The sequence below is a fragment of the Peromyscus californicus genome, unplaced genomic scaffold, assembly GCF_007827085.1.
Source record: "Peromyscus californicus insignis strain IS unplaced genomic scaffold, ASM782708v3 Scaffold_20__1_contigs__length_68692818, whole genome shotgun sequence".
Taxonomy (NCBI): domain Eukaryota; kingdom Metazoa; phylum Chordata; class Mammalia; order Rodentia; family Cricetidae; genus Peromyscus; species Peromyscus californicus.
Genome location: NW_026294503.1, coordinates 67968521 through 67996360, shown reverse-complemented (window position 1 = coordinate 67996360; position 27840 = coordinate 67968521). Strand labels below are relative to the sequence as shown.

At 50.2% G+C, this 27840-nt stretch overlaps 1 long non-coding RNA gene across 1 annotated transcript; it reads right to left on the bottom strand.

Annotated features, from left to right (window-relative positions):
* Positions 1–10676: 10676 nt before the first annotated feature.
* LOC128117182 (uncharacterized) lies at positions 10677–15820 on the bottom strand. The gene is made up of 2 exons (XR_008220729.1): positions 15717–15820; positions 10677–11349 (listed from the first exon to the last, which is right to left on the bottom strand). It is a non-coding gene; the product is annotated as an uncharacterized LOC128117182 (long non-coding RNA).
* Between the last annotated feature and the right edge of the window lie 12020 nt (positions 15821–27840).

Below are 27840 nucleotides of genomic sequence, written 5' to 3'. Positions count from 1 at the left end.
GAACTCACTCTGTAGACCAGGTTGGCCCGAACTCAGAGATCCACCTGCCTCTGCCTCCTTAGCGCTGGGATCAAAAGTGTGTGCCACCATGCCTGGCCTTGCATTTTTTAAAATAAATAAAATGGGAAGCTGGAGACATGGCTCAGTGGCTAAGAGCATTTGTTGTTGTAGAAGACCTGATTTCAATTCCAGTACCCACAAGGCAGCCCACAACTGCCTATAACTCCAGTTCCAGGGAATTCAAAGTTCTCTTCTAACCTGTGTGCACCAGACATATATACACAAACATACAAACATTCAAATGCATAAAATAAATGAATCTATAAAAATAAAACATAGAATCTAGGGTCATCTAGAATTTCGTGGTCTGATACAACAATCAGTAGCCATGTACAGCCTATTGATGGATTGATTGACAAATAAATCTCAGGTGGCCCAGGCTTGGCTTGAACTTGCTATGTAGATGAGAGTCCACCTTTTGAATGCTGGGATAGCAGGCATGCACTTCCACACCTGGTTTTACATAGTCCTGGGAATCGAACCTAGGGTTTGTGCATGCTAGGCAGGCAATTTACCAAATGAGCTGCATCCCCTGCCGCATGTGAAGCCATTTTAAGTGAATAAGAATTAAGTAAAATTTCCTTCAGTTCACTAGCCGTATTTCAGGTGCTCATACACACATGGCTGTTGGCACTAACAGAATGTCACAGATAAAGAACCTCTCCGTTACTGCAGAAGTCCTCTTGGGTAGCTCCGATGCAGAGATCAGTGGCCTGCAACCCTGCTGTGAATCAGAATTAACCATGGAGGTTCAGAAGAATTCAAGTTCCTCTGCTTTACTTCAAGAGATTGATTTGAGAGACCCGAGGAGTCCTGCTGCGACTTTTACAGAGTCTAGATCTCTGTATGCTTCCCTTATGCAGCCCAGGTTAGTTCTCCAGGAGGGCCAGGAGAAGGGCTCTTTTATTTCTTTCATCCCTATGCCTGGCACAATGTAGGTGCTCGCAGGAACATGCTTTAGTAAGCGTGAACCTGGTTTGGGAGGATCCATGTGCCCCTCCATGACCATGAGTTTATTATCTATTGGCATTGCTTTTGCCCTGTGATGGTGTTTAGATTAGATTTAGAGAAGTGATGGAGGCTTGGAAGTTCTTACACACACACATACACACACACACACACACACACACACACACACACACAGAGAGAGAGAGAGAGAGAGAGAGAGAGAGAGAGAGAGAGAGAGAGAGAGAGAGAAAAGCTGTGCTTGGTTGGGGTGGTGATGCTTCTGAGATGGAAGGGTAGAGCAGGCTGGGGAAGAATCCTCTTACCTCCTTTCTCTCCTTTCCCAAACAGATCAGCTTTAAAGGGAGACCACTGTGTGGGCTCTCATATTTTTCTCACCTCAGTAGATGTTCCCCATGTGTCATTGTCCATGCTAGGCACTGCAGGGAGAGACAAAGGGGATGAGATGATCCTTTATCCTCACAGTGTTCAAGTCCAGTCCTAGGGATGCAAGCATGTACATTATAGGATAGATCAAGTTGAAAGCATGTTGTGAACAGGCTGTTCACACAGTATTCTGGACACCCCTAAGGTGGATGGAGGTGTGTGTACTGGTGGGATGGGTCAGATACTTTTCAGCTTAGCCCTAACTGCTCTGGGCTAGGAAACAGGTTGGAGGGAGGGACTCAGAAGGAATCATGCAGGAGCCCAAAGGTCAGGCATATCTCTGTGGAAGATAGGAAGTAGAGTTTGTTTTCAATAAGCAGGCCTTGTACAAGTAGCTTCTGGGGTGGAAAACTGCAGGACTCTGTGTCAGGGATTGTTATGGTCCTAGAGCAAAGGTATCTGGAAATGGACTGGGCTGCAGGTCTGTAGTAGAGTGTCCACTCAGCATGTTCACTCTCCAGTACTTACCCCCTCCATAACATGCTTTATAAAAACAAGACTGGAAGCCGGGCGGTGGTGGCGCACGCCTTTAATCCCAGCACTCGGGAGGTAGAGCCAGGCGGATCTCTGTGAGTTCGAGGCCAGCCTGGTCTCCAAAGCGAGTTCCAGGAAAGGCGCAAAGCTACACAGAGAAACCCTGTCTCGAAAAAAACCAAAAAAAAAAAAAAAAAAAAAAAACAAGACTGGAAATGCAGCCTGGCCATAGCTGAGGCCAAGAGCTACTGGTAGAATGGGAAAAAAAATAGAGATTAGAGATTGTAACCTATCCCAGACCAACTCTCAACTCTTCTAATATTCTTCTTTAGGGCCCCCCCCCCCCCAATTCTCCAGAGAAGTAAATAACTTCAACTGGAACATGAGACATTGAGGTTAGACACATGGATAAACTGTCCAGCCATGGTCCTCAGGTGATGCAGAAATAAATTGCTTTGGGGGAAGCTGAATTGCTTTCTTGTTCAGAAACCTCAATGCCAGCCAGGCCCGGGCCTGTGCTTAGCAGTCAAGGTTGAATTATCATGTCTGTGGGGTCACTTTCTCTTCCTTGATTGGGTCCTCACACTCTCAGACACAATGCAAGCAGGCCAACTGCGATAGAATACATACATTTTGCCCATTCTTCTGTCCCCACAGCCAGCTCAAAGATCCTGAGGCTGACGTCATTCTCTGGGCCCAGCTTGCAGAAGGGATGGCTGAGAGCCCAGAATGGTCCTCCATGGCTGCCTGTGCCAAGCCAGGTTGCCATTTCCATTTTCATTAATTGAAGTAGTGTGACCCTGATCATCTCAGGCCAGCAATTTCCTGTTGCTGGTTGGGAGTATGTGGAGGACATGCCTCTGCAGGACATGCTATCCTTTCATCTGCCTTGATAGTGCTGACTCCTCATCTAGCTTCCTACTGCACGTGAGAGGGGAGAAACCCACCTCACACAAATGCCAGTCTCACACCTTGGGGTTCCGGTTTCTGTCCTCTTAGGAAGGCCCTCCTGCTGTCTGTCTACCCGACTTGTTGTAATTTGCACTCAATTTGTTTCTTTGTTCAGTTTAAGGAACTTCCTTATAGATGCAGTTGCCTCTTGAAGCCTCACTGCTGTGGTTTGGGAGAAGGACAACATGTCACTGAACAAAAGGTTTTGCTTCCCAACCCCAAAAGGCTGCTGCGGCAAATGTGTGATGGCCTGACTGAGTGAGAGTGAACTGCAGGCTTCCCTCCTTACTCTGAGGAGGGCCTCTGCCTCACCCTGTGAGGTCACTGCTTTGGCACCTTCTTGTGCCCATGCTTGGCAGTGGCACTTTGTGAGTGCCATCATCCCCGGAGAAGTCAGGTGGTGTGGTGCCTTGCAGCATGCGCTTCCAGTGTGTTAACATGCGTTTGTGTACTTCTGTGGTCCTGGGGACCTTTTTTTGTCTGCCATTCTTAACCTTCCAGATGGACACTCGTGCAAATGAATGTAGCCCATGTTTGCTGCTGCTGCTGCGTCTTTGTGTGTCTGCAGCAGTGTGTGTGTGTGTGTGTGTGTGTGTGTGTGTGTGTGTGTGTGTGTGTGTGTGTGTGTAGCTTCTGAGTTTTCAGTCTGTGTAGGCTGGTGTCTTTCCGAGTGTCCTCTGGCCGGGTTTGGAAGGGAGGGAGAGAAGCTTCGGAGGCGGGAGGGATTGGGCGGGAGGGGGTGCGCGGCAATCTGTGACTCGGAAAACAGACGTGCGGCGCGTGCGGGGCGGAGGCGGGGGCACTCTGGCCCCCAGCTCCTCCGCAATCCAATTAAATAACATTTAAATGCATAACCAGCCCGCGCGCCGATGAGGCTGGAGATTGGAGCGGGCGCGGCGGCGGGCCGCGCGGGCGGCGTTTTGTGGAGCTCAGCGATTCTGGCGGCAATTTCCCCGCGCGGCGCGGCTTTTACGAGCCCGCTCCCGGCGCCCGCCCGCTCCGCTGAGCCCGCCGCCTCCGCCCGCCTCCGCCCGCACGGCCTGGCAGCGTGTGGTCCTGCTGCCCGCGCCGCCCGCTCCTCTTCGGAGCCGCTCCAGGCCCCTTCCTCTAGTGTATCCTCCGTCCCTCTGGGCAGGGCGCCCACCCCTCAGTTCATCTCTACTTTTTGCCTGCTGGCTGTATTCAACGTGGACTCCTTTTGGCCCAAGCTATCTCGACCTCTCTCTGGGTCACCAGCTTGCACAGCTTGCGTTTCTCTCTGCCTCAGTTTTCCTCTCTCAAGCCTCCTGTGCCCTTTGTCCTGAGCCCTTCCTTCCCTTTTCCTCTGGAAGCTTGCCTCCTAGCACCAGAGTAAGAGGCCAAAGAAGGAGAGGTGGGAGGTAGTGGGAACAAGTGCGTGATTGGAATATGGCTTCTTCTCTAAATCCTTTAGGCACAGAAAGGACGGGCGTGTCCATCCAGGGGCTTCAGACTGCTCCTGTCCGGAAGTCCTGAGGGTGCTAGAGAGATGTCGGTCCGTTAGCCATCAGATGGAAAGGGGCCACTTGCTGAAGAACCAGAGCAGCCCTACCCCGAGTTCCCTGAACTTCTGAAGACAGTGTCCCAGAAAGATAGAAAGGAAGACGAGACTTTTCATGTTTTGTGTGGGACTCGACTCTACTGTTTCCTCTTCCTTTCCCCTCCCTTGCTTATCTGTATTCTGGCCCCCTGCATACGGAGTCTGGCGTTTACCAGATGCCGGGGCTCGTGCAGTTAGGGAAGACCTTTCCTGCTGAGAAACAGCAAGGGCAAAATCCTCCTGTGAGCATGTCCAACATGTTGGATGAACAGCACTGAGGCCAATATGGCTGGAGCCACAGAAACAGAGAAGGGAATGAACAGCTTCTAAAGAGGTCACAGGAAGCTAGTCATGATTGTGTAGGGACTAATGAATCACAGCAAAGCTTCCACTCTGAAGAGTCACTGGAGAGTCAGAGCCTGAGAGTGACGTACTATTTCCTCTGAATACTCAATGCTGCTATGTTGAGAATGCAGTGGGGAGACAAGGACGGAAGCAAGATGTCCGAGAGTGCGTTGGTGTGTGCACTGCAGCAGCGGGGAGAGACAGAGCCTGGGCCAGGAGGATGCAGTGGAGTGGGGAGCGTGGTCTGGATGAATCTTGCCGAGTCAGCTGTGGGGGGATTTGTGGTGGATCAGATGGGAAGGAGCAAGGCACAGTCAAGGATAAACTAAGAGGTTTTTGTTTTGTTTTGTTTTTACATCAGTGACCAGATCACGGAACTTGCCATTACCTGGTATCATGGCTTCAGGGGACATGCTTTGGATACATTAAGTGTGAGATGCCTGCTAAATATTCAAGTAGAGGAGGCTCCTGGGTCTTAGTTTCCGAGAAGACCAGGCTGGAGGTAGAGATTTAAGAGTCCTCAGTGATGTGGGATGAGATCCTTCAGGGGGTGGAAGCAGATGGAAGCCTCCAGTGACAAGAGTAGACCCTTCAACACGCAACACGACGAAAAAAATGCTGAGGAGGATTTGGGAAAGAGATTTGGGATCAGGACTCTTGACTTGGTCGTTCTTCATTCAGAGCAACCCTCATTGGCCCCTATCTAGATGGTCCTGGGTACTTACTGGCCCCACTTCGTTCCCCTGGGAGCTCTCCACAGCAGCCACTTGGCCACCCTGTGCCACTCTTGACCAGGGCCTGCAAGGATTTATGAGGCTCAGCATTCGGGCCCGGAAAAAAACACTGGAGATGGATAGGGTCTGAAATCCTGACTCAACTTTACTGCTTTGCCAACAGGGAAACTGAGGCCTTGTGAGAAACAGCTTGCCCAGAACTCCTGCCAGCAAGTGACCAGGACTCCTAGAGCAGAACTGAGTGTTCTTCATGTACCTGCTCTGCCACAGGCAGCAGAGGGTTCCTGAGCACAGGACTATGTCCATCCGTGAGAGGGAGGCTTAAAGGAGACAATGGAGACAGAAGGAATTCTCACTGTTCAGAAACTTTTACAAAGATGTCATTTGCTCCTTCTTTTCCCGCCTCTTGGTGACTCTTTGCTTTCTTGGTGACTTTCCAATATGGACTCTCCTCTCTACCTAGGTCCTTTCTGTCCTCCAAACCTTACTCTGACCGGGTCTTTCAGAACCAGTCCCAAGATCCTCTTGGATTGCCGAGCCTGTCAGGTGACTCAGGCCCTGAACCCAACAGTAAGTCATCTTCTTCCTTTCTCTGGGGTTCTGAATACCCAGGCCAATATGTAAGTTCTTCAGCCCCATTCTCAGAAGGTAACGTGGCTCTGAGCCGTGTGCTCCACTGTCTCCACCTGAAGGATTTCAGTGGAAGCCACTTTGGTTCTTCTGTGTTGCTGACTGCTGCAAGCCCCTAACTGGCCTCCCTTGCTGGTCCCGTTCTGCAGCGGACACTCTCACCAACCCCTGGCTCTGGATCCTGAGTCTGTGTTCCTTACTTCTCCTCCTGTGTCCTTCAGTCAGTCCCAACCAGTACCCTGTCCTGTGCTCACCCTGTTAGGTGCAGCCTGTCTTCACTGTCTTGGCCTCTGGGTTACAGGGGCTGGAGGAAAGTGAGTAGATTTTATCTACAGGAGGTATCTATCAGAAGACCCCTTTCATGGGAGGCTGTCTGACTGAAAATTGAGTAGCATCCTGGAGGGGGCCCTAATAAAGAAGTCAAGTGACAGAGTACTTATCTAGCATGCCTAAGTTCCTGGGTTCCCTCTCAGTACTGGCAGTGGGGAAAACATGCTGGAGTATGCCTCTGGAAGGGGGACAGGAGGGGAGGCACACATCCAGGACTTTCCATCTTTTCTGTGTCCTTGTGTTCAGACTTCTTCCCATCTGCTCCTTATCCTGTCTGTCTTTTGATCCAAGGACAGATCTCATTAGCCTCAGGGTTGAGAGAGTCTTCAGGTAAATTAACCCCTTGTTCCGGCAGGGCTGGGGACCCAAACTTAGACAACTAGGTGAGAACAGACCTGTTTGCTCAGCCTGGCCACCCAGACCTAGTCATCCACAGGTATTTGTTTGTTTATTGATTTAATGTGTATGTCTGTATACCATGTGCATGTCTGGTGCATGTGAAGGCAAGAAGAAGAAGAAGAAGAAGAAGAAGAAGAAGAAGAAGAAGAAGAAGAAGAAGAAGAAGAAGAAGAAGAAGAAGAAAGTATAGGCTCCTCTAGGAATGAAGTAACAGATGGTTGCTTCATGTGGGTACTGGAAATCAACCTAAGGTTCTCTAGAAGAGCGGTCAGTTCTAACTGCTGAGCCATCTCCCCAGCCCCCAAGTCATTCATAGTTTTATCTCCAGTGCCTGGCATTTTTCACTCAACTGGTGCTTATTTCTTATTTATCAAATAGGAGCTTTAATGAATGAATGGCTTGGGCATTCTGCCTTCCTGTGGGGTCTCTGGTCTGCCTTTCTGGACATCTAGGCTATGACCTTCAACTCTAATGTGTTCCTAATCACCTAGGGATCAGAACTTTAGCACTGGGCTGAATGGGTCTGGGGTAGGGCCAAGAGTTTGCATTTCCAACATTCTGATGGAGATGCAGATGTGGTTGCTTTTCAGATTACAAGCTTCCCTCAGCCTCAGACTGAGAGATTTCAGACTGAGTGAGAGAGACAGTGAGGAGAAGAGCCCAAACAAACTCTAAGGCCCCCAAAGCCCCTCAGAAAGCCCCTAACTGAACAGTTTCAGGAAGGCTTTCCACCACATCAAATCCTCTTTCTCAAAGGCCCCACCTATGATGGGGGACAGGCTCTTGGAATGACTGCAGTCTCTAATTGGTCTCTTTACTCAGGGAACCCTGTGAGTCACAAAGAGAAAACTGAGCTGAGAGCAGGTCTGTAGTTTTCATCTGGGTGTTCAAGCATAGCCGGAACTGCCTTCCAACACCAGGCACAGAGTGAACTCAAGACAGAGGCCCATCCCATGGGGAGGGGACACACAGTGACCAAAGTAGGGACTGCGATGCAGCTCATAGGGTAGAGCACCTGTCTACTGCGCATGAGGCCTTGGATTTGATCCCCCGCACTGCACACAATGGGCTTGGTGGTACATACTGTAACCCCAGCCAAAGTTGTCTTGGCTACATAGAGTTCTAGGGCAGTCTGGGATACGTGGAACGCTGCCTTAAGATAATAGTGAGAGAATGGGAGAAGTGGAATTTAAATTTCGCGTTGGAGGAAGATGGAGAGAACACTGATGAGGTTTGGGGTGGTGAGGTTGCGCTAGAACAGTGAATGGGAAACAGGTGATTCACAGTATTGTCCTTTGAACCATAAAGGGACCAATAGCTGGAGAGTGGGAAACATACTGGGACTGTACTTTCTTGGAGGGTTCTGAATGCCAGTTGGAGGAATCAGTTCTTTGATGTAAATGCAGGTCTCTCTCTCTCTCTCTCTCTCTCTCTCTCTCTCTCTCTCTCTCTGTGTGTGTGTGTGTGTGTGTGTGTGTGTGTGTGTGTGTGTGTGTGTGTAAGCTGTGGATGGGAATTTCAGGAGGACACAGGTGTGTTTGGAGGGGAGCTTCTGGGAGGGGTTCTGTATTTGTTGGTTCACCGGTCTACAGGTCGGACCTTTGTCTGTGGACTCCCTTGTCAGTGTGTATTTGTTGGGGAGGTTTATGAGCTTTCTGTCTCAACTTCAGATTAGTTTGCCCAAGAACTTCCCATGAAAACCAGTTATGACACTTTTTGTTTCTTTGAGACAGGGTGCCTGTCTGTCTAACTGACCTAGTACACTGTGTCGCCCAGGCTGGGCTCAAACTCTGGCAAACCAGAGGCCGCTCTTTAGAGTGAGGCAACTTCGCTGGTCCACGTTGGCAAACGCTTCTATCCACCTGCCTTCTTCCAGTACCCCACCAGCTGCTCAGATAGCTTTCAGCTCAGTGTTTAAGGCCTTGGAGAGGGTGCCGCTGCTCATATGTTCAGTGCCAGAGGGCTTTTCATGCCTGGATACCTCTGCCAGTCTTTCTAAGAGCCAGCTTAACTTTATTGTGTATTGCACGCACACATGTGTGGGCTGCTGGGGAAAGGCAGCATCTTTCTGACTATGTGGGAAGGAGCCAGGCTTGCAAGTCAGGCTTCTCCATGACAAAGACTCACTTCTTTGTCCTTTTTCTTTTTTAAAAATATTTATTTATTATGTATGCAGTGTTCTGCCTGCATGTTTGCCTGAACACCGGAAGAGATATCAGATCTCATTACAGATGGTTGTGAGCCACCATGTGGTTGCTGGGAATTGAACTCAGGACCTCTGAGCCACCTCTCCAGCTTCCCTCCTTTTCCCTTTCTGCACCTGACATCATTTTCTTACTGGTACGATTTCCTCCTGTAGGTCAGAAGTTGTGCCAACAAGGAAGGAAGATTTTTGTCCATGGAAGGTGTGGGATATTGTTTTCATTTCATTTATTTTGTTGCCATTGATCCCCATGCTAATCAGAAGCAGCCAGGAATAGTGAGCAGCATTGGGTAGAAGGTAGAGAAACTGGCTAACAGGGGCTTAGTTCCACATGGGCCATTCCGGAGTGTATGCGTAGGGGTTGGAGGCAGGAAACCCACTGGAGGACTGGTACCTTCCTTCCTGGATTTGGCTTCTCTTCTCTGGGAGGGATTTGTGGGACACCATGGCTTCTGTCTTCCCCATTTCTCTAAGATCATGAGCCCAACTGCCTTCCAGTTCCATAGCAAATGTGCTCTGCCTCACATGTCAGGAAAAATCTAGAACTTGTGTAGTGATGAGAAATCCTTGCTGTTGATCACATTTTTTCTTATTTATTTTTTAGTTTTGAGAGAGGTTTTCTCTATGTAGACCTGGCTAGCTTGGATCTTACAGAAATCCTCCTGCCTCCACCTCTCCAATGCTGGGATTAAAGGTGTGCACCACCACATTGAGAAGTCTTTAAAATAAAAGTCTTACTTTTATTTTTGATCATGTGTATGCATGTGTCTGTATGTAGGCATATATATGTGAATGAAGGTACCCACAGAGGCCAGAAGAGGCCATTGGATCCCCTGAAGCTGGACTTACAGGTGTCTGTGAGCTGCCCAACATGAACCTGCTGGGAGCAGAGTTCATGTCCTCCGCAAGGACAGTGGCCCCCTGAGCTGCTGAGCTGCCTTGCCAGCCCCTCCTTCCCTCCTCCTTCTTCTTCCTCCTCCTCCTCCTTCTCCTCCTTCTTTTGAGACAGAATTTCTCTATGTAGCCCTGGGTGTTCTGGAACTTACTCTGTAGACCAGGCTGGCCTTGAACTCACAGAGATCATCCAGCTTCTGTCTCCTGAGTGTTGGGATAAAAGGTGTGCACCACCATGCCCAGCTCCATTGTTCTTTTAAATTTTTAAAAAGTATTTATTTATTTTATTTTATATGTTTCAATGTTTTCCCTGAATATGCCTGTGTACCACATGTGTACCTGGTGCTCTTGGGGGACAGAAGAGGGCATCAGATCCCCTAAAATTGGAGTTATGGGTGGTTGTGAGTCATCATGTCGGTGCTGGGGATTGAATACAGGTCCTTTGCAAAAGCAGTAAATGCTCTAAACCACCAAACCATCTCTCAAGCCCTGTTTTTGTGTGTGCACATTTTTTCTTTAACTTTATTTATGGTTGGAGGGATGTCTAAGTGGTTAAGAGCACTTGCTACTCTCATAGAAGACCCATGTTTGGTTCCTAGTACTGATATGGTGGCTCATAACCATCTGTAACTCTAATTTCAAGGAATGGGTACTAGATACATACATGGTATACATACATGCAAGCACTCATACACATACAAGTAGATACATATTTAAATTTCTTTATTTTCATTGTGTTTATGTGTGTGCACACACATGTGTATGTACCAGGGATCTAACTTTACCCACTGAACCATCTTGCTGGCTCTTTCTGATCATGCTTTTGATGCATGGCAAGGAATTGGTGCTGGGAACAGGATTGATAAGGCTTCTGGTATGGGGACACTTATTTATTATTTGAAACAGAGTCTCATGTAGCCTAGGCTATCCTGGAACTCATGATGTATCCAGGGATGACTTTTAACTCTTGGTCCTCCAGGTTCCATCTCCAAAATGCTGAGACTGCTGGTGAATACCTCCATGTCTGGCTAGGGAAATTTTTTTTAGCTGTTATTTGGTTCCCAATATTTTTATGTTAGGAATCTGAGGACTGGGTCTTCGGTTCCTCTTCAGTAGCTGTACATTCTTGTCTTTCCCTCCCAAGAACATTTCTCACCCCACTTCTTTATTGGTTCTGGTTCTATCATGGGTGGGTCTTAGATGGTAGGTCATCTCTGATTCTGTGGTGTGGCAAGTGGGGATGGAGGTCCTGAAGATCCTGTCACCAGTCACGTTGTCTGCAGCCGCTGTGTGATTTCTTTTGGGTCATCACCTGCCAGCTCATTCCCAAGTAAAGGCCCCAGGTTGTCTGTAGACACACCAGATTCTGCTGGGAATGCCTGGAGAGTGAACAGAAAGCCAGTTTGAGATTTGTGAGGTGGCATGATAGGAAGAGAGAAATGTAGATTGGACAATAGAAAGAGGATCAAGGAACAAGGCACGTTGGGGCAGGGGCATGGAATCTTCTGAACTCATTATACCAGGCCTCAGTTCACATCTGTGGAATGGGTATGACAGGGCTGTTTCAGGAATCAGTCAATACCCATCACAATCTGGAATGTGTGGTGACAATAATGATAACGGTAATGCTGCCTGCTTCCCAAGGGTTGTTTGAGACTGGGGCTTGTAGATGTGAAGCCACTGTCTTTTATTTGTTGTGGTAACTACATCCTGGGGGTCCACATGCCAATGAAGGGGGGCGCTACCAGGAGGAGGTTTCTGCTCTACCATGGGACTCTCCTTTCCCTGTCTTCTGGTAACCGGAGTCCAGGCACCCCAGGCTCCTTACTGTCCTCTGCCCTGCAGCAGACTTGGTGCATGACGGTGTGGGTGGCAGGAAGAAGGCCGAGGGAAGCCAAGCTGAAAGTGAGAGCTGGGAGGAGGCCATAGAGTGGACACAGCTTGAAATTGTGCTCTGGCGGGTGCCTTGCCAGTTCCCTCCTTTGTCCTATACCTGTTCTCCAGGCTCTTGCTTCTCTCCTCTCCAGGCTCCCTTTGCTCTCAGCACATCTACAAGCCCCCCCCCCCCCCTTCCCTGATTGCAGCTCCAGGCTCCTCTGTTGGTGGCTCCTCTGGATTCCCCATCCCATCTCCATTTTCTACCTTGCCATCCATTTCTGTTTCAAGGGAGCTCCTCTTTATCTCCTCCTGGGCTTTCTCTTATGTGCTTCTGGCCCATCCTTCTCTCTCTCTCTCTCTCTCTGGTGTAAGTCTGCCATCTTTTCTGTTCCTGTCAACCCCCATCTTCCTCTTACGTTCCTATCTCCTTATTGCCCCTTCCACCTATCCACACGGCCTTACCCATGCACCCCTCTCCTGACTCTTGCCCTTGGTAGTGACACCCTGTTGTTGGACACGCTATTGGATCCGGGGGCTGTTGGCTAGATTCAGGGTCCATGCTTAACCTTCACTTGCTCACCTGGTGAAAACATAGTAACAGCAAGCCTAAATGTAATGAGCACTCACTACAGAGCTGTGCACAATCATGTAACTCTCTGTAACTCTGGAAAAGGAATATTATTGTGTCCATTTTGTGGATGAGAAGAGCAGGTCTAGAGAAGCCAAATAGCTGGCTGAAGGCTTTTCAGTAAATCACATTGGGCAGGCAAGTGCAGGCTGCCTCCTACAGGGCTCTTAACCACAGCCCTGGGAAAGGCTGGTTTCAGTCCCCCAGGGAGATGAATATCAACCTGAATCAGAGTCTCTCTCTCTCTCTCTCTCTCTCTCTCTCTCTCTCTCTCTCTCTCCCCCTCCCTCCCTCCCTCTCCCTCTCTCTGTGTCTCTCTGTCTCTGTCTCTCTCTCTCTCTGCGTGTGTGTGTGTGTGTGTGTGTGTGTGTGTGTGTGTGTGTGTGTGTATGCACATGTATATATGAATGTGTGTGCCTGTGTGGAGGCTAGAAGTTGACTTCGGGTGTCTTCCCACCTTGCTCTTCACCTTATTTTTGAGACAGTCTCTTACAGAACCTGGAGCTTTTCAGCTAGACTGACCAGGGAGCGCTGGGATCTTCCTAGCTCCACCTTCTGGCGCTGGCATTACAGCATTGAGGTTACAGCCATGCCTGGATTTTTATACAGGTGCTGGAGATCCAAACACTTTCTCATGCTTGCATAATAAGCTTTCTTCTCAGCCCCCTCATCATGGGAGGAGGGGGCTGAGTAACATCCTCGCGGTACCTCCAGAGTCTTCCAAGGGTCTCATGACCCCTTCTCCCTTTGCACATTCCTAGGCTGGCCCCAAGACTTTGTTCTGTAATGCCAGGCACAGACCTAGATCAGATCTTTATCCACTGTGTCTCATTGAGTCATAGTAATCCTGGGAGGTGTCTGCTACAACAGCACAGGGAAGTCTAGCAACTTGACTGGGGTCACACAGCAAATGGCTGAGCAAGGTTCTGAGCCCGGCACTCTTGCTGTCCAGAACCTGCCCTCTCATTAGAGACACCATTTCACACAGCTTCTAAAGCAGAGTGGTGACACCCACTGTGACTGGCCAGATACTTTGAGCTGCTCTTGTAGTCCACTCCAGCCCTTGGCTTCAGCCTGCTTCTGCCGGTGCTGCCTGCTGTGGCCTTCTCTGTGCCAGCGGGTGCTGCCTGTTGTGGCCTTCTCTGTGCCAGCAGGCCGGTGCTGAAGTCTGTCTGCCGGCCCTAATGGGTACCTGAGGGGATTTATAGACAGCTATCCCCAGGGAGCAGGGACAAGTGTTTTCCTCTCCAGCCACACGGTGCAGCCTCCCAGCCCAACATCTCCCTCGTTCCGGCCCATCACAGCAGCTGATTTAACTCAGTGGCTGGGGGATTTAGCTGCTGCCCTGGTTCCTACTATAAATCCCTGGGCAAATAACGAAGTTGTGCATCAAAGCTGCCCACGAGCGAGTGAGAGCAGATGGTTGTAGGGCCATGGGTGGGGCAGGTGAGGAAGGCTCCAGGCCTGACCATCCATCCCTGGCCACAAGACCAGGGCGCATAGTGTTCAGGCACACCGTTCAGTCCATTCTGGATGGCTCACCAGCCCTATGTCTCCATCCCTCAGGTGCAGGCTCTGGCAGAGTCTGATCTCTGCAATCCCATTTGGAGTTTGTTTACCTGACCCCGCCCCCCAAAAGGACAAAACTGACAGTTTTCCTAGGGTCTGATCCTGTTTCCCAGTCTGGCTTTTCTTAGTCTCTCCTAGAAGTGGCTTTAACTCCCAGGCTGGCTAACCCAGGCTCAGTGGGAAGGGTGAGATGCTTAGAATGTAGGGACCAGAGTTGGGGCTGAGGCAAATTTGCAGACCAGAAAAGTGTGGATGAATCCCATAGGGTAGAGGCATTTCCTAAGAGTGAAGGCGAGAGGGATGGGTAGCCATGATTGGGATCCCCAAACTTCCCATACTTTGGCCCATACTCAGAAAGGCAATGTGGCCTCTGTGGGTCTGCATGGATCTGGGGATGAGATGGCATTGGATGGGACCACATTCTGCTAGCTTTTCTGATGCTTCTGACACCTCTTGACTTTCTCAGTGGCTCCTCCTTGTGGCTCCTCTTTGCCCCCCCCCCGCCCCCCCCCCCCCCGTTCTGCTGGTTTTCTTGTTCTTTTCCACAGCTTTCTCTCTCCATATGTTGAAACCACTCTTCCCTGGGCTGACCAGCTAGTGGTGATGGAATCCTGCTGGAGCCCTGGTTCTGCTCCCTAGAAACCCCTTCATCCAAAGCCTGTCCCTGGTGTCCGTGCTATTTCCCTCCTCATCCATCTTCCCTGTCCCCCTCCCCGCCTCCGCCTGGGAAATTACAGACACTGAATCAGCAGCCCTCACCAGTGTTCTGCTGACAGGGGATTTTCTGCCTCTGAGGGCTCCTGGGTGAGACCAGACTCCCACCCGGGGCCTGCAGACATGGGGTAGGGGGAAGAAAGGAAAGAAGGGAAGGAGAGGGAGAGATGAAGGACAGAAGGTAAGAGGGCAGGAGGGACCTTGGAGAGACAAAAGGAGAGTTGGAGAGGGGAATTGGGGCGGTTGTAGTGGTGCAGGCCTTAAATCCCAGCACTCGGGAGGCAGAGGCAGGCAGATCTCTGTGAGTCTGAGGCCAGCCTGGTCTATATAGCGAGTTCCAGGACAGCCAGAGTTACATAATAAGACCTTGTCTAGGAGAGATGACTCAGTGGTTAAGAGCACTGGCTGCTCTTCTTGGGGACCTGGGTTCAATTCCCAGCACCCACATGGCATCTCACATCTACCTGTCTGTAACTCCAGTTCCACACCTTCTGATACCCTCACACAAACATACATGAAGGCAAAAAACCAAAAAAAAAAAAAAAAAAAAGAACATAAAATAAAAATAAATAAATTTTAAAAAAGGACATTCTTACCCTATTGGCAGGAAAGTAAAGGATAATTAGTTAAAAAAAAAAAAAGCCAGGAGTGGTGGTGCACATCTTTAATCCCAGCACCCCAGCACTCTTGAGGCAGAGATAGGGAGATCTCTGTGAGTTCGAGGCCAGCCTGGTCTACAGAGTGAGTTCCAGGATAGCCAGGGCTACATAGAGAAACCCTGTCTCAACAAAACAAAACAAAACAAAAAAAAAAGAAGTGATACATGAAAGACAGGAGAACAATGCAGGAAGTGGAGAGAGCAAGGACAGGAGAGGGGAGAAAGGAAGAATAGAGTGTGTGGGAGCTTGTCTGACCAATGCGTGAACCCCCCGGCCCACCCTTGAGCCCAGCAGGTACCTTGGAGGCCCAGGTTCACTGGAGCTGGATTGAGGGGTGCAGACTGGACCTAATGTCCCCGGGCCTGGGGCTCTCCCTTGCCCCGCCCTCTCCCTCTCACGTGGTGGTTTGTACTTCATCTTGTTTGCGGGGCGGCTGGGCCTGCTCTCGGGGTTTAATGATCTGTGCCATTATTTATAGCTTTGCGCGCCGAGAAACACACTGAATTTATCGCTTGCTTCTATAAATAACCCTGGCAAACGGGTGCCCAGGGATGAGGGAGGGAGCGGGAGGGAGAAGCAAAGAAAGGAGAGGTGGGGGGTAGGGCAGGGGAGGTCTCTGTGGACTCAGTCCCTAAAATGGGGTGATATGTATGCACAAGGACAGCAGAAGCTGGAGGGAGCGTGGGTGTGTGTTTAAGAGCAAGTTAATAGGAGCAGGGTGGCTTGTGCCTCTCTGAGGGGGAAGCAGATGCCTGTGTGTTTCTGAGGACGCTCGCCTGTGAGTTGACTGTTAGTGGTTGTGTTTGTTTCTGGTGCCATGTTGGTGACAGTGAGATTGAAACAGCACAAATGAGACCCAAGAAATGGCTCATTTGTACATGGCTGTGTACAAGAGGCAGGGGAGGGAAAGGAGAGTCTGACTCCTTTCTCTATAGTTGGGGTGACAGACTGTGGAACTGTTCTCTCTCTGGGTGTTCAAGGCCATAGGTGGGAAGAAATGAGGCTGGAGAATGCAGGTTAAGCCAGTAAGAGGGAGGAAGCTCCCAGTGTCCTATGGGGCAGGGACCAGGGTCATCCTCCACAGGAGCCTGAAGGACCACAGCATTTGGGTGTAGAGATGTGGGGGGTGGGGGATGGGGGGTGGAGAGGTGGGGGGGGGATGAGGAGAACGGTGCGCTTGGCACCAGCATTCCTCCTCCTGGTCCTGGTCCTGAAGGGAGCAGTGCTGTACTCCATCCAGTCTACCCAAGCATAGCCAAATATCCTATGCAAAGACTTCCAGTGGCAGAAGACTTCTGATTGCCTGTCCACAGCGGCCCTTGGTCCTGGCCATAGGCTCCTCCCCAGACCCCTCCTAAAGCCTGCCTAGGGTTAGGGATGGAGAGCCCTGGTACCCCTCTTCCCTTGCCCACAGTCCCTGCTCAGTACATCGTCACAGAAACACTGCAACCATTAGCTCAGGAAGTGCTCTGCATTGCTAATGAGTATATTTGCATATGTAATGAAGACCCTTCACAGGTGTTGGGGAAGTCCCCCTCCTCTTCTCCCTTTCTTCTCTCCTGCCAGTTGCCACTTTGACTGGTGGCTCTGGTGCTGAGGAGGGGGTTCCTCATCTGGTTTGGAGATGTGCCAAGGGGTTACTGAGGCAAGTGAGTAGCAGGGGGTTCCCTTACCTGGGCCAGAAACAGTCAAGGTGAAAACCCGTTGTGTTAGTGTATGCAGACAGGTCCAGGGATGTGTGACTGTGAGCCTGTGCACACTCACAGAAATAAAGTACAAGGTCATCGTGTCCAACTCTGCCTCGTGCACTGCGGCACATTAGGTAATGTGTCCCATCAGTGTAAGTATTCAAAACACGTCCTGGGCTGCACCCATACCATATGTACAGCTGCCAACACAGACTTCTTCATACACACTGGCTGGCATGACCTGGCATGGCCTGGCATGCACATGGGCAATTGGGGATTACACCTATGTTGGCGTTTCCTTCTTTCAGTGCTTCTGTTCTCCCTTTCTCCCTCACGGAGGCGTCAGCACGTACCTGGTCAGACCAGAAAACTGTCTCCTCATTGGGACTAGGTAAGCACATAAGAGGCCATTGTCCTTTAAAGAGAGAAAGAGGAGTCAATGATGTGGAAGGCAGGAGAGAATGCCAGAGCTGGGAGGTGGATCTCAGATGAGGAGCAGGGGCAAGATGGAAGGATGTCTGGGGAGACAGGGCAGAGCCAGGGGCACTAAAGTCCCTACAAGGTCATTCTCAGGTTATCCCCAACAGCCCTCAACTCTCCTGCTTCAGCCCAGCCAATCCCTAGCTCAGAGGCTTCCCCTCACTCTCCTATTGGCCCTGCCCAGTCATGTGACCCTTTCCATCTCTGGCAGCTGCCCCTGATGATGGATGCTGCTGCTTAGCTGTACCTGTTGGGGGACAAGGACTGCACAGCTCCTAATTACCTCTTTCTAGAATGAGGGTTGGGGGCTGGGCAGTGTGAGGCAACTTTCCCTCTGGGGCCAGGGCTGCCATCCTGAGCTGGAGGCAGGTGTTCCCCCAGTGGCCCTGGTGATGGGGTTACAAGAGCATTGGTCAGGGTGTGAAATGAGGGGAGTGCTTCTGGAAGGCTAGTAGAATGAAAGCTTGTCAAAGCCACAATGCCAGTGGCCTGGTATACCGGCATAAGGCTTTAAATAAATGGCCTTTTCCCTGTGTCCTTCACACAGAGGGCAAGATCAAGGACAAGTGTCACAGAGAAGTGCCTGGTAGTCAGGGGTAAGATACATTTGAACAGAAGACAGAAGTGAGGGGCTAGAAGCTTGGGGATACTTCTGAGGAGGTGGATCTCCTTTGCTTCCCCAGTGGGTCACTCACAGGCCTCAGCTGCAGAAGTAGTCTGGAGTTAAAGCAGGAGGGCATGAAGGAAAGCCTGGGATCGCTGCTTGGAGGGGAGGAGTGGGTGGCACTGACTGGCAGTTTGAGGAGGGTGTCATGCTGGCGCAGGAGCCTCTGGTCTGGGTTGGCTTGGGGAATGGAGAAAAGACCTCAGGACTGAACAGATGATAAAGCTCCTGCTGACCCTTCCCCATGGGCACCAAGGACTTACGGGTTAAAAGCATGTATTCAGCAACTCCTCAGTGTCTAAGCTTGAGGGGCAAGCCTACAGAAATGGAGGATATGGGACCTCTACAAGGTTTGCTGCTTCTGAGCTCCTGTGAGCCCCAGTGAGGATTCTCCACAAGTGTCAAGAATGGAGGCTGGGGAAGGGTGAGCACAGAGCTAGTGGGCAGCACCAGGCACCCAGTCTGTCTGTTCTCTGGGTGGCGGAGGCTGTGATGGGGTAGCCATGATAACTGTTAATCACTGTTAATTGCTGCATCTCAGTGATGACACCCCTCCCAGGATTCACTATTTGCAGTCACCTATCTTTGGGGGTCTTGGGTGAAGGAGGAAGGGTAAGGCATGACCTAAGCACCTTGCCATCCAGGGCCCCCAAAAAGGACAAAAGAAAGCTGTCCGGCATGGTGGTATGATAGTGTCCTTGTGGCCACAGTACCTGACAGTCAGCTGAAAGGAAGGAGGATTCATTTTGGCTCGTGGATTCAATCCGCCATGGTGAGCAAAGTGTGGTGAATTAGCTTAGTTCACGGTGGTAGGAGTGCTTGGCTGAGGCCGTTCATGGCACAGCCGACTAGGAAGCACACAGGCATCAGATCTGCCCCTTGTGACCTACTTCAGCCAGCTAGGTCCACTTTCTGTGTGTGTGTGTTTATATTCACGTGTGTGCAGGTGCATGCCTGCTTGTACAAGTGCACATGCTGCATGTATTTGCATATGGAGGTGAGAGGTCATCCTCAGATGTTACTCCTCAGGGGCTCTCCACCTTGTTTTTTTGAGACAGGATCTTATTGGTCAGAGCTTGCTGATTAGCCTAGGTCGGCTGACCAGTGAGCCACGGGCACCTTTTCTCTCCATGTCCCTGTTGATGAGGTGATAAGTGTGCACCATCACACGTGGCTTTTTATTTTGGCCCTGGGGGTTGAACTAAGGTCCTCATGCTTGTGTGGTAAACATGTCATCAACTGAGCCATCATGGTGTCCCTGGCTAGGCTCACCTTCTAAAGGTTCCAAAGCCTCCCAAATAACACCACTAGCTGAGCACCAGGCATTTATACACAAGTCTGTGAGGGACATTGCAAATTCAAACCATGCCAGTGGGTCTGCCCTGAGTGTAGTGAGCAGGAGGGGATGGGTGGGAGGTCCGTAGTGCCTTCGCTGATTCCCCTTCTGGATAGTACCCCAGCCCTACTTCTATCTTTCTAGGGTGTTGTTTTTCAGTTGTGTCCGCACTTCAGAGTTTACATGGGTCCCCATCAGTTGCCCTGCCCTCAACAGCAATGTCCCTCCCCGCTCCAAGTACCTGACTTTCCACTGCCCTTTGGAGCTCATTAGGCTGCAGGATGGTCAGTCCCTGTCCCATGCCCTGGCACTAGTGGCATTAGATTTGGGGTCATTGCCAGGTGGAGGCATGCTCACTCTTATTTCGTGTGTGTGTGTGTGTGTGCGCGCGCACACGTGGGCACGCAGAGGTATCTGCAGAAATATGCTAGAGTTAGAGCAGGAGGTTGAGGGAGAACCTGGATACACAAGAGGTCGAGGGGAGGTGGCTGCATTCTTGCCCAGCCAGACGGTTAGGAGGATGAGGAGAGGAAAAGGGGAGGGGAGGGGATGACCCACCATCTCCCTACCACAGCAGGCTGGGGCAGTTTGGTGGAAGCAGGCTTTCTTACACTGAGCACCAAGCTTATGTATGCATTGTCTGTGAGAGCACACACTCGCCTCCAGAGACAGTATCGCACCAACATTCTTGTTGCTTCAAGTTGTCTCACAGGTCTATCCTGTGAGCTGCTTCCAGGGCAAATCCTCTAGTCCTTGCATGACCCCCTTTCACTCCAGATGGAAACCTTCTGTACTCCCCAGTGCTGATGGCAAAGTTAAGACTCCAGTAGGAATTCACAGCATTCTCTGATCTAGTCCCAACTTGCCTCCAGCCTTATCTCATAAGCCTCCAATGAAGAGTCATTATTTACATTCACATTGCCCCTGACTGTGCCTGTCTCCTCTAGGAGGCCTGGGGACAGGGCAGAGGACAACCTTTGGTGTCATTTCTCAGGCTACTCCACCTTAAGAAAATACTTCTTTTTATCCTATGTGTGAGTGTTTTGACTGTTTGTCTGTACCATGTAGTACCTACAGAGACCAGAAGAGGGCACAGCATCCTCTGAAACTGGAACTACAAATGGTTGTAAACTGTCACGTGGTTGCTGAGAATGGAGCCGGGGTCCTATGGAAGAGCAGCAAACTGCTGAGCTATCTCTCCAGTCCTGTCCCACTTGGTTTTTGTTTGATTAATTTTTAATTTATTTATTTGAAGCAGAGTCTCACTATGTAGCCCCGACTGTCCTGGAACTCATTATATAGACTAGGCTGGCTTCCCACTTGCCTTTGCCTCTCAAGTGTTGGGACTAGAGGTGTGCCCCACCATGCCTGGCTCTCTCCATTCCTGTTTTTGAGGTGGGGTCTTGATCCCTGCCTCTTGAGTGCTGGGATTACAGAAGCACGTCGCTATACTGGGCTCAAGAGGTTTGTTTGTTTGAAAGGGTCTCATGTAGCCTAGGCTGGCCTTGAACTTAATATGTAACTTAGGATAACCTTACACTTCTGTTCTTCAGCTTTTATTTTCCAAGCACCAGGATTACCTGTTTCCATCACCACACCTGGTTCATGCTGGGCTTCATGCATCATAGGCAAAAACTTCTCTGACCAAGCTACACCTTCAGCCCTCAGAGGTCTTTGTGACTGTTCTTGCTTAAAGTAACTTCTTCCTTAGGAGTTAGAGCTTTGCATTTGGAGAGGGTAAATCCTTCTGCAAGTTGATATGGAATGTCCCCTCTCCTTTCTGAGCCTCAGAGGTGGGGATCCTATTAATTTTCATTTACTTGGCCTAACATGGTGTGTATGTAAATGGCTGAGAGCCTGGCTCCAGAGGACAGCATCCTCCTGATGACATGGTTCAAGTCCCTGCTCTGGCTCTTCCTCGCTATATGACCTTGAGCAGTTTCTCCTCTTAGTTTTGTAGTTGTACCATGAGGTGCTCGGACCTCCCTGCTCTGAGATTTTGTGTGTCTGTGGTAAGAAGACCGGAGACAGGCTTAGCTGCAGACTGACACAAAGGCAGCCACTTCCTAGAGGGAAGGGAGGCTAGCTGGCAATCCACGGACAGCACTGAAATTGAGTTGGAAGAGTTCTGGATGTAGAGAAAGAAGGTGAGTGTGAAATCTAGGCAGATCCACATGATAGCAGGTCACTTTTATTGCTTATACTTTCAGTTTATTTATATTAAAAACAAGATTAGTGTTCCAGGCTGCTTTTGGAATTTGGAGAAGGTTAAAAAGGTGGGAGCTAAGACAGGCTTGGTGGCACACATCTTTAATTCCAGCACTTGGGAAGCAGAGGCAGGTGGATCTCTGTGAGTTGGAGGTCAACCTGGTCTATATAGTGAGTTCCAGAACAGCCAAAACTATGTAGAGAGACTCTATCTCAAAAAACAAACAAACAAACAAACAAACAAACAATCTAACAGGGACCCCAGGATTTGAAGAGTTGTGTCTGGTCCCCTCCCTCTCCCCACTTTCAGGTTCTGCTCTATTCCTCTTCCCCTTGACAACTGCTGGGAAGAACCCATGCTTACCTCCCCTAGAACCAGCCCAGTAGCTTGGAATCAGGCTTTCTCAGGGTCCCCACAGGGAGGCCTGGGCTGCAGAACCTGGGCAAGTTTCCAGTGGGCTTCCCTGGTGAGGTCTCCTCTGCTACTGCTGCTACCTCAGGGACCAGAGTTTCCCATCACCCTGGGTTCCCATATTCCTGCCTCCTGGCCCATGGCCAAGATATCCTGCCTTCTGTCCCTGACCCTGACCTCTGGGGCCCCTCCCAGCCTGAGAAAAGACCCCTTTGCTTTATCACCCTTCCCTGAAAACACAGGCTGGGATTCTAAGAGACAAGAAAAATTCTTCCAAAGTGTGAGGAAGGGGGAGGGCTCCCAAGTGAGCGAGACTCCTATCCTATATCCTTTCCACTTTTGGCTGGCCCTCATTTCCCACATCACTCCTGGGAGAGGACTGGGTGGAAGCTCCAGAGAGTACCCCCAAACTTCTGAGCTTCACAGACCTTATGGACAGGAGATGTTCCTTGCAGGGAGCTGAAGGGGAGTTAGTACATGTTCAAGGCACCCTAGAGTCCTGGCCCTCACATCTCCCACTCTCCTATGTTCCCTAAGGATGTCGGATTTATCCAGACCCAAGAGCAGCTGCCTCTCAGCCCTGCTCTAGAGAGAAGAGGGGAAAGGCCATGGGAAAATCCAAGGGGAAAAAAATCAACTAAGATGCAGAGGGGTGGTGGCTCCTTCCTCGGAGCAGCCTAGTAAAATTCACTTTTGAAGATAGGCCGGGGAATCCAGGGGGTGAAGTTGAGGACAGATGAGGGTCTGTGGTTGCTGGGGGCTGAAATTGCTCCTACTGACAGCTGGCAAGATCCCAGAAAGGAAAATGCCAGGACTCTGTGAGTGATGTTTGGCTGTGAATGTGGATATCAGAATATCTCATCTTGAGTAGGCGTGAGGGCCCCAGAGGCTGGAACTGAGTCATACATTTCATTTTGTTTCTTTTTTTCTTTCTTTTTTTGGGTTTTCTTCTCTCTCTCTCTCTCTCTCTCTCTCTCTCTCTCTCTCTCTCTCTGTCTCTCTCTCTCCCTCCCTCCCTCCCTCTCTTTGTTTTTTGGTTTTTTGAGACAGGCTTTCACTGTATAGTCCCGGCTGTCCTGGAACCACTCCATAGACTAGGCTGGCCTTAAACTAACAGAGATCCGCCTGCCTCTGCCTCCTAAGTGCTGGGATTAAAGGTGTGTGTCGCTGTCCCCGCTGCCGCCACCACCTCCTGGCAAACACACATTTCTTATTTTATGAGGGAACCCAGGAGGGAAAAGATCCAGGCAGTCACCAGGCAGTCACACAGCGGTTGTCTGCCCCTCATGGCAGACTGGGCCTGGCTTTCTCCTGCTCTCATTTCCTCAGCACTCTTCATGTAACTTGAAAAACACATGTATTCTCCACTCTCAGCAAATTTCATGCTTATTCCAAACCCTTTTCCTCCTAAATAGTTACATGTGAACTTTGACCTCAGGAATCCACTTTGGAGAGAGCACTTTGAGAAAACTTGAGTGAGCCTCTTAACTCCCAACAGCTTGTAAACAGCCTGTGCTAAATTGCCCCTTCAAAGGAAAATTAAAGCAATGTCTGTTGTGTGGTATGTTTTCTTGGGCTGTAGCTAGGGTGGAGTATAGGCTCAGGACTGAGAGGCAGTCAGAGTGCAACACCTGGATCAGCAGAACCTGACACAGCTGTTCTCAGAGGCTGTCTGCTCCACTCCCTGGAGCCACACTGCCGATCAGAGTACACAAGCCCAAAGAACCTACCCGAGGAGCTCTTTCCTGGGACCTTTCTTCTCTCTCAAGGAGACCCTGGAGAGCCCATGTCCTTTTTGGGTCCACCTCCTGGAACATCAGCAGTGGGAATTCTGAGACCACACACACTGCCGGTGTCTAAGCTTGGGGTCTGTGACACCTCAGGGTTTTTCTGACAGGCCCTAGGGTGGCGGGAAGAGGACCCTCAGCTTAGGCTCCAGTTTGCTCTTGGCCCTGCATTGTTTTCTTCAGACAGTCAAACTGTTTTTTCACTTGTTTATTTTTTGTGACAGGGTGTCATGTAGCCCAGGCTAGCTTGGAGTTTGATATGTAGCCAAGGGTGGCCTGGAATTCCTGAGTACTGGGAATATACACATGTGCCGCCACACCTAGCTTACATGGTGATGGGGATTGAATCCAGGGCTTCACGCATTCTAGGCAAGCACTTTATCAATTGGGCTGAATTCTCCAGCTTCTTGATCCACCTTTGCTGTGGGATTCAGAGTGAGTTGTTTTTCTTTTCTTTCTTTATTTCCAGGGAGGTCTTTTTGAAAAGAGCATCTAAAGTAATCACCCTAATAGAATGGTCATGACAGGAGAAGCCACGGTCTGCTTGTTATGGTTTTAATATGAAATGTGCCCCAACAGGCTCGCATGCTGTTTTAGGAAGTGGTGGAGAAGTTAGGAGATGGGGCTTAGATGGAGGGAAGTAGCTGGGGCATACCTCTGAGGGGCGTCATGTGCCTTTCTCTCCGTTTCCCAGCTGCTGTAAGTGAGCAGCCCTGCCCTCTACGCCATCCCAACTTTGATGCTCTATATCCCTGGACACAGCATTGCCCCAGTCATAGCTGAAAGGTCTGAAACTGTGGGCAGAGACACGACCCTTTAAGCTGTTCCTCAGGCATTGTCACAGTGACAGAAACCCCAATAGTACCCCCAGATAAATTCTTCATTGTTCAGCTAAGGCAGGGGCATGCCTTGGAGAAGGTTCTGGTATTGGGTAAAAGGAAATCTGGGTTCTGATTCTGACCCAAGTCTCTTCTCTCTGGACCGTAGCTTCCTCATGTATAAGACGTGGAGCTGGTATTCTGTGAACTTCGAAGGTCCTTTAGAGGTAGACCAAAGCCTAGGTAAATGAGCACATGGCAAGAATAATAGCCAATGTATTTGACTCCTAGGATGCACTGGGTCCTAAGTGCTGTGCACTTCCCACAGGTTGTCCTATGTAAGAGTCAACCACAGCATTGTTTCCATGAGGAAACTAAGGCACAAAGAGGCTAAGTAACCGAAGCCTCTAAGTGGCAAAGGCAGGACCTTGGCAACCCCTGTCTAGGGACTGGCTTTCAGTCACTGTCATACAGGATCCAGGTCTCCTAACCTCACCCTGCTGCCTGTGGGACAGTATTCGTTCCACCCCTGCAACCACCTGCTCAGCCAGGACAGTGCTGGCCTCCAGCTTTCTGGAACCCACTAGGGTCTGCTGAGCTCAGGCTGGGGGATAGAGCGCTCTACAGCATATATTTGAGAAAAGGCCCAGGGCAGCATGGGGGGTTCCTTTTTTGATTTGTTTTCTTATTTTGAGACAGGACCTTGCTGTGTAGTCCAGCCTGGTCTTGAACTAGAGATCCTCCTGCTTCAGCTTCCTGAGTGCTGGGATTGCACCCAGCTCTAGAACATGGCCTCTTGGAGGAGGCCTTGGAAGGTTGAAAGGAGTTTGTAGCTTTGTAAAGAGGGACTCCAGGAAGCTCTGAGGGTTTGGACCAGAGCATCACATATACAATGCTACGTAAGGTCTCTTCTCTGGGCTAGAGATGTAACTTAATGATAGAACACTTCCCTGGCATCACTGAGGCCTTAGGTTCAGCTCCAAGAACTAAAAAAAGAAAAGCTTGCTCCTTAGCCAGGTGTGGTAGCATGCATCTCCAATTTCTGCTCTTGGAGTCTTAGGCAGGAGGATTACAAGTTTGAGACTGGCCTGTGTTACAGAGTGAGACTTGTTCTCCAAAAGAAAAAGTCCAAAGTTCTTCTCTGCCTCTCATTTGGTGCCAGCAGACTGAGTGACCCAGCTGACAGAGCCCCTCAGAGACTGCTTGCACTCCACCCCAAGCCACACACAGTTCATCTTCCACTCTGGGTATTACCACCTCCTCTTCAGGGCCGTGCTGCTCAAACTCGTGTTGGATTTGGCTTCTTCCTCAGAAGACAATTTATGGCGACACGTCAGAGACTCTGTTTTAATGAAGTTGCAAAAGTAGGTTAATGGGTTGTGGGTGTTTTTCATTCCCTCCCCCTGCCCCATCTTCACCCCTGGGCAGATGAGTGATGCATCTACCACTGAGAGGCAAAGTCTTGGAGTCTTAGGCAGGCTGAGGATCCTGAACTCACAGACTCACACATCTGTCCTTGGCCTCTCGCTAGGCTCCAGTTTCAATCTCTCTACCACTAGGTAGGTGCTCTGAATGTCTAGCCCTAGTCTCTCCCACTGTAGCCAGGGCCCAGAAGATGCTCAGGTGAATTTTCCTTTCCTGCCTTGAGGGAGAGACAGGTCATAAGTTGAGCGGCAAGGCCAGGTGCTGTCCCTGCCTCTCAGGTTCATCTCTGTGCCTCTTGGTCTTGTGTCTGCTTTATAACTACTCTTACCATGATGCATAGGAGCAAGAGGCTCTTTCTCTACCCAAGGTCTCCAGGGCATCTTTGTTCACCTCCGAATGGCCCTCAGCTTACTGCTTAGACTGTCCCCACCCACTTCTCTACCCAATCCATGCTCCATATGTTCATCTCAGGAAGTTTAAGCTGCAGAAAACTTACCTTTTTGCTTGCCTGGAATACATGAAGGTCTGTCATCCCTGAAAGTTTGGGGTCTCCTGGGAGAAGGCTCCAGATCTTCCCTATAGACTCTCCCTGTCTCATCAATACCCAAGTCAGGGCTCTTAGCAAAAGGTGGGAGCTTCGAGCTTGCTTGGGAACATACACCCAAGAGGACCTTGTTGGGAACCACACCCCTCTGCCTGAGCCTTCTATCCAGTAGGAAGTCTGCTCTGTAGTTACCCAGGGCAGCAAGGGTCCATCTCCAGCCCAAGAACCCCACTACCAACAACTGTGGACCGCAGTTTGGACTTGGATACCAAAGCAAGGAAGAACATGACCTAGCTGCCTGGCTATCTGGAAACCTCATTTTTTTCCCCTCCCCTGGACATCTCTGTCCTCTTTTCCAAGCCTCCTAGCTCTCTATTATAGACCATTATAGACCCCTTTCCCTAGAAATCTTAAACTGCCTGGAACTCAGCCCAGGCTGTTGGGGGTAGGCCTTCTGTGCTGTCTTCTGGGCCTTTCTCCCACTGAGTGCTGCTGTGGGTGAGGCGGAGTGTGTGCACAGAGCACCCCCTGGGCTAGTTCAGGACTTCAGTTGGGTCTGGTGGTGATCCAGTCAGTGCCACCTTGTCAGACGGTCCAGCTCAGCAGGAATCAGCTGGGTCTGGTTGCATCTGGAGATTGGTGACAATGTGACGTCTCTTTCCCTGGTCCCAGTTGAGGGTCTTCCTCGCTTGAGAGGCTAGACAGGACTCAAGAGCAAGACAGGTCAGGTGTCTCCTGGATATAGAAGGGTATATGTGTTCCCTGGAGCTTCTGTGGGATTTCCACTGATGCAGAAGGGCCAGGACTTCCATGGTCACATGTGCACACATGTATGGAGCGGTTGGGGTGTGAATTTGCAGGGAAGGGAGCAGTAGTAAAGACATGGGTCAAGGGGAGCAGGACAGAGGAGGAGTCATGGACCCACACATCCCATGTCTGGTGAGAGAAAAGAGACTTACATCTAGGGCCTGATTTAGGAATAACTAAAATGGGGTACAGGGAGAGACAGGAGAGTAGAAACAAGGATTTTAATTCAGGAGGGCTGCATGGAGGAGGAGAG